Below are 7,212 nucleotides of genomic sequence, written 5' to 3'. Positions count from 1 at the left end.
GAATATGTAATGCATATGTTATAAATATTTTAGTCAAATCAGTAGGGGAGCAAAAAAGAACAGCATACTAATTACCTCCTGTTATGGAAGTCCACTCCATGGTGCCCTGGGTTGTGCATTTCATTGTTTGGAGATAGGTAACTCCTTGGGGCCTGTGGTGAAATCAATGTGCACTTACAGGTTTGAGTTGGAGATTTGGGGGTTTCATGGTGCAGGGATGCAATATAGTATCTTTTCCCCTTCTGGCATTTTAAACTATTTTTGAGGTCCTAGTAGAGAGGCAGGGAAAGGCTATGAAGAACTTTGTTCATGTACAACCATGTGAAGCTGTGGGATTAAGTTAAATTAAAGATTAAGGGAAAAATAGGCAAGAGGAATCCAATGTTGGGCTGTGGGTTCTCTTGGATTTCAACTATTGTCATGGTGAGCTGTGTGACAGGATTCATTTCCAATAGGCAAAGTGTGTCTGTGCCCTTGAGGTGGCAGTTTCAGGTCTGGTGACATTTCCTCTCTGCTCCATGAGCATCAACATGCTCATAATAGAGGATTTGATTGGCTCAGGATGTCACCATGTATCAGAAAATGCCCCTTCCTGGACAGAGTTGTTTCCAAGACATCTGCCTAGCTCACATTGCCTTGTACATGAGTCGTTGGTCCAGCCGAGAGGAGACACGGTGGCTGGTTTCACTTGAAAGCATGTGATCTGGAGAGGAGCAAACTTATTGGACATATTGAAAAAAGGAGGCTAGAAAAATGATAGGGAGTAATTGCAACTTTGTCTATGCAATGTTAGTTAATTTGTTTTGCATATAAATCCTATACATGGTGTCATGGTGGATTTATTTATGAAATGTGAATTGACCTGATTTCATCAAGTTCTTGCTCCTGAAACTGATGACCGGCACCACACAAAGGCAACCATAAAACCACATGGTCTTGTGTAACAGGGTGATTAGCTGAATCTATTGATGATAAACATGGGCAAATATGCAAATGAAACTTTTCATCATGAGACATTAAGATCACTTGGAGACAGCTGGGAACTGCAGATTTCTGTTTGTGTGCAAAATACTGCATAGTGTAAAACACCAAACTTCCATGAGAAAATGCTAAGATTTCTGGATATGAGCAGTGATAACAGCACCTCTGAGTTGAGGGCTGAGGATGACAACAACGAGTCTGATCCTTCTATCTCCTCAGGAAAGTTTTTTAGACTCCTGAACCCCACAGCAGGCTGGCAGGTGCCCAAAGTCCCACATACATAGTTCCTTTATTTTATTCTTCTGGTTTCTCTACTCAAGCAGTTCAAAACCAGTGCATAAAATGGGAGCCAGGAGGCTAAAATTGGGAAGAGATAATAAAATGTTGCAATGGTAATAAAAAGTAAGGGCACCTTTTATTTAATTTAATTTACTTTTTTAGCTGGGCTCCAGACCTTGTCTGTGCTGATCCTATAATGCCAAAAGTTGTCATAAGGTCTACACAGGCCAGGACAGATTTACCTCAGTCTTCTCTGTCTTCTGCTAGGGAAACACATGTCCCAGCTACTGAGGGGAGATCTTGGTCATGGTGACAACTTGATGTAGGAAGTGTCAGGACCCAGAGGTTCAAATGCATACAGGGACCAGAGAATTAAAGTAATGAACTGGGTCAGGCAGAGACAGACTTATTTGAGGGACACACCCCTTGGCTTTGCCCACTGTGGGCCATGTGGACATGTAGGTGTAATGTAGCCAGATTTCAGAAAGCCAAATTTTGTGTGTGAAATTTGCCAATTTTTTTCTAGTCAATGAAAGGAAAACTTTATTGAGGCCCCAGGGTCACGGGTATCAGGTAGAAGGCAGCCCTGCAGGCAGAGGAGGTGGTAGAGGGGCCTTATTTAACCTTCTTCTTGGGGCAGAGGTTGTTGGTGTGACTGCACTTATTTTTGTGGCAGTTGGCAGCACAGGGGTGCAGGCGGGTGTAACACTTGCGGCAGATCACGTTGTCTCAGTTGTATTTGTGGGCGAACTGGAGGAAGGAGGGCTCACTGATGCCACCCCACAGATGAAGCACCAACCACAGGGTCGACTCTTTCTAGATGTTGTATTCTGAGAGAGCGTGGCCATCCTCCAGCTGTTTGCCTGCAAACATCAGATGCTGCTGGGCAGGCAGGATGCCCTCCTTGTCTTGTATTTTAGCTTTGACATTCTCAGTGGTGTCACTGTGCTCAGCCTCAAGGGTGATGGTCTTGCCAGTCAGGGTCTCACAGAGATGTACTCCTCTCATCTGCTGGCGAGGCCACTCTGCTGCCTCACTAAGAAGAAAGAAGATGGTGGAACTGGAAGCCACCGGAACCAGAAACCCCTGAATCTGAACTTTGCCAATTCTTATTTTCTAAAAACATTGAGCATATCAGACAGAATATTTCTGTGGGCCAGATGTACCCCATGATCCTCTGTCTCTGTTACTGGATGTTTGAATGTGTGCCAACTCAGTGCCTGGTGACCAATTAGCTTCCGACACCTGAACTCTCTTCCTCTCTTCCTTACCCAGGAAGCCTCTGTACTATCAGGAAGGGAAATAAGATCAAGCCCAAGATAGGTAGAAGTTGTCCGTTTGTTGTTTTAGTGTGCTAGGTCATCATTAAATTTTCCTGAGCTGAAAAAAAAAAAAAACACAAAAAACCCCCATTACCTTAGAAATCTTTTCTTTTTTCTATTTGAGAAAAATAAAATATTTCTTTGTCTTAATCCAGATGTATAGAGCTCACCTGATTACTTTCACTGAACAAATTATCTGTCTTAGTTTGGCCTCCCCACAAAGCAGAACCTGAGATAAGGATTTGGGTGTAAGTTTTTAATTTGGAAAGTGGTGCCAGTGGATCTCACTTCAGCAGAGGAATGAGAATATGAGACAGGGCAGGGAAGAAGGCCAGCAGAAGTTGTGTTCGTGATCAAGTAACCATGCTGAGCACCTGGGCTCAGCCCTGCAAGAGACTTGTGGGAGAAGATATAAACATGCCTCAGAGTTTTTATCCCTGGGGAAGGAGGAAGCAGTGATATTTATCCAGAGACTCCATTGCCTGAGGTCTGTTCCTGGGGCAGTAACTTTACTACACTTTTCTCCTATCCATCTCATACACTGAGCATACTTTGGGGACTAGAAAAAGCTATCAGAGAGAGAACCAAAGACACTTACACTAAGAAGCTGTTCAGATGGGTGCAGGAAAATAGTGGGTTCTAAGAGGGTATGGTAGGCCACAACAGTGCTGCTAAATAGCTTTACTTGAATATGAAAAAATCCATCCAAAGATTTCTGGTTTAGGGGTTTTATTTGCTTGTTTTCCTTTCTCTACTATAATAGTTGATTGATTTTTGTGGCCCTTTTATTAGCTGTAAATTAAAATGCCAAGATTAATCATAGTTCAAAGTAATTATATTTATAAAGTCTTCACATATACATGAAAATACCACTCCAATTCATTGAACCATTGTCATGTACCAGATACCCAAATCAAGTTTTTTTTAACTTAATTGTCACAACAACCCTAGGCTAAACATAAAGAAGTGTACCCACTTTACAGTTGGAGAAACTAAGGCTTTGGAAGGTTAATTGTGGCAAATGTGGCCAAAGTCCAAAGCCAGGCTGCCCTTGCCCAAGCTCTTAACCATAGATTCATGCTTACTGTAAATTTTCAACCAATCAGCACTGTGCTCATTCCTCAGTGGACATCTCCATCTCAAAATTAAAGTATCTGCAATGTGCATAAAAAGTTTAAAAGGATATTTGTGGGCATGAAATCAGAACAAAGATACAGAGTGCTTAGAGACAGAAAGTGTGTGAAAATAATTTACATAAAGCCTGTCAAGATGCTCACTAAATGTTTACAAAGAAAAATCCATTTTCTCCCCTGGTAATATGACAAAAAAGGAATTAGCCCCCATAATGACTCATTACAACAATGATTCCTTTCAGCATCCATAAGCACAAGTAATTTATTTAAATATTGGCTTCTCTAGGGCCTGGAATAGTAAGGTCTCAGTAATAAGGCCCTGACACTAATCTCATGTTCTATAGACAGTTGAATATATCAGCCAGTGAACACTCACAGAACTTACTTTCTTTGACCTTATCATATCCAACAATCACAACCAACTCATTTATCTTCACTTTTTCTGCTCAATGATCCCCTGGCATCATATCCTCTTTGGTTTCTCTCCTATCTCTTTACCCATGAGTATCTCTAACGGTAAAATTGGATGACTGATTGTAAAATAAAGATGGGTCTGGGGGTAGTAATCTTCTCTTGTTATGGCCTTCTTCCTTTCTTTTTTGTCAATAACATCACAGTGATTCTCTTTTTTATCCTGGAATGCAGGGTTATTTGGCCTCCTTTCCTTACTCGCTTCCCCCTCTTTTACTTGTGTTTCCTGGAGTCACCCAAACGAACCATATACACTTCTTCTAGAACCCAATCTAGGCAAATATTAATGCTACAAAGTCGAGTATACCTTGCCATAGATCCACAAAATAAATCTGAAAAATTTTTTAAATTGTTCAAGTAACTCATCTCCACTTTCCCGCCACCACTTTCCCCTGCCTCACCCACCCTGGTCTCCCACCCTCAATCCTTCCATTCCTCTGGCTTTGTCTATGAGTTCTTTATACATGTTCTTTGACTAGACCATTCCCCTTCTTTCCCCCATTATTCCCTTCCCTCCTTCCCTCTTGGTTACTATTACCTTGTTCTTTATTTTAATGTCTCTGGATATATTTTGCTTGCTTGTTTGTTTTTTGGGGGGATTACGTTCCACTTATAGCTGAGATCATATGGTATTTGTCTTTCACCACTTGTCTTATTTCACTTAGAATAATGCTCTCCAGGTCCATCCATGTTATTGCAAAGGGCAGGAGCTCCTTCATTCTTTCTGCTGCATAGTATTCCATTATGTAAATGTACCATAGTTTTTTGATCCACTCATTTACTAATGGACACTTAGGTTGCTTCCAACACTTGGCTATTTTAAATTGTGCTGCTATGAACATGCACCAGGTTTGATATGTTTGTACCATCTATGGTAGCCTAGAGTACCATAAGTACCCTCTGATTTTTATTAAAAGCTGTATGGCGTTCACATTAACTTTTGGATTAAATCACTTTGGATTAAAATACCAGAACTCACCAGCCAAAGAAGCCTAACTTGTCATGGGCTTTGGAGTACCTAGATCTTGGTGACCATCTCATCTGCCCTTAACGGGCACCTGGGAGGGTGGTGTGGAAATAACCCAGAGCAAGAAAGGCAGCCTAAGGGTGGAAGTGTTAAAGGAACACAGGGGTGACTACAGGGTACTATTCACCTTTTACTACTTTTCTCTTTACATGGTCTCCTGGGAAACTCACATCCAAATTTTGGCTCACTTCTAGCCTGCATTCCATGGGTCCTTCTACATCAGCCTTATGTCCAGCTGCTATTTATTTCCCCTCCATTCTTCCTGTCACATCCATTGTCTTATTTATTTCTATCTTGTACACAATAATGTTATCATCAGTATTTAACTAATTGTTAATTTAACAAAGGGAGCAAAGGGACTTAGATATTGAGCTTAATAAATTGGGAAGCATGAGCCTGCTCACTTAGCCAGGAAGCTACAGCTTCATACCCCAGGGGATTACAGCATTGCTCTGCCAAGAGGATTAACACCCTTCACTTCCCTACTCAGGTATCAGATTGTTGGGGGTCGATACAGGGAAAGGGATTTGACCAAAAAGGCATGTTAGTCTAATTAGGGGGAGTAAACTCATTCAAAGCTGGTGAAAACTTGGGAAGTTTATTGGTTCTTTTGGAAAGGCACCTGGTCCATCCAAAACCCATGCTCCTGGTTATAATCCCAGGGAAGCAAAGAAATTATCTATCTCTCTCTTTCTCGTGACCTGCACTCACACCATGTACTCAGCTGTTCTCTCTCTATGGCCATGTAGTCTTAGCAGCCATGTGGCCAGTGGCCATGTGGACTCCACATGCAGGCTCCTGAAGAAAGCCTGAATACCACAGCACAGTAATGGACTGCAGTTGGAAACTTACATTAAGCTAGCTGGACTGGACTGGACTTTAATAGAGAGCAGAAATTCTGGACACTGGCTTTTGTCTTGGCCTTGCTGAGGCCAAGGGTGGACCTTTTCCATAACAAGACAGACAGATGGGACATTGGTAAGTCAGGAAGAGGTGAACCCTCTTAATTTTACATCATCAATAAAATTTACCATAAAATCTTATATTCCCATGCAGGTCTCAGGGAACTCTTTTCACCATGATATCACAAGAACTCATCTTCCACCAATAACAGTAAGATAAAAGGAACCCTGCTCTTGCTTGTTGATGAATACATTCAGTCTCCAGAGAGGATAAATGAAGGCAAGGTCTCAGAGCCAGTGAATGGCAGTGTTAAGACTTGGTTCTAGATCATTGTCCTGTATCATGGTACTGGCTTATTTCTGTGTCCAAGGGCCCATTTTTCTGACTGCTTGGAAATCCCATCTTCTCTGAATGGGGATTTGATCCTGAGAACATAAGCAAAGAATAATCCTTTTATGTGCACCTAAATCAATATTAAGAACAATCTTAGTACAATGGGGTAACCTATGATTTCATAGTTAACCCTCTTTAGAGAATGTAATGATTTTCAGCTGTGATCCCTATATACCTGGCCTCTAGGAAGCTATGAATGATGGAATCTGGCTTCAAGATCTACAGCATTAGGTACCAGATTTTCATAGAGATGCTCAAAATAACTGCCCTTGCAAACAGGGAGTGGTATTTAGGGACACTTCAATGAGTGTTGTCTGTCACTATAATCAAGATAAAAAAAAAAAGAACTCCTAACAAACAGAATTAATTCTCTTCTCAGTATTTTAATCTGTATTTCCTCAAAGCCAATTTTATTAGCACTAACTATTTCACCTGTGCCATTTAAGGGGCACATTCTAAAATTATTTTTTCTATCCAGAAAAGTACTTTTCTAATTTTCATCTTTCATAGCCTGCTTTCTGAGGGTTCTGATATTTCAGCAAGTTTTAAATATTCCTTAGCACTCATCATTTAAAAAAAAAAATATCTGTCTTCCTCATTGATTTGATCTAATGCCATTTCCAAAAGATTTATTATAAATTAAACTTGAAAGGAATACTTACCTCATTGGTCTTCAGTATATTCAACTATGAGATTAGAAGTA

At 40.9% G+C, this 7,212-nt stretch overlaps 1 pseudogene; it reads right to left on the bottom strand.

Annotated features, from left to right (window-relative positions):
- Positions 1-1,875: 1,875 nt before the first annotated feature.
- Positions 1,876-7,212, bottom strand: part of LOC129070109 (ubiquitin-60S ribosomal protein L40-like) — a 146,394-nt pseudogene continuing 141,057 nt past the window's right edge.

The sequence above is a fragment of the Pteronotus mesoamericanus genome, unplaced genomic scaffold (genome assembly GCF_021234165.1).
Source record: "Pteronotus mesoamericanus isolate MK-2021 breed Mesoamerican mustached bat unplaced genomic scaffold, CSHL_Meso_final contig_245, whole genome shotgun sequence".
Taxonomy (NCBI): Eukaryota; Metazoa; Chordata; class Mammalia; order Chiroptera; family Mormoopidae; genus Pteronotus; species Pteronotus mesoamericanus.
Note: the sequence above shows the minus strand (reverse complement) of the source record. Positions and strands in the feature narration are given on the sequence as shown.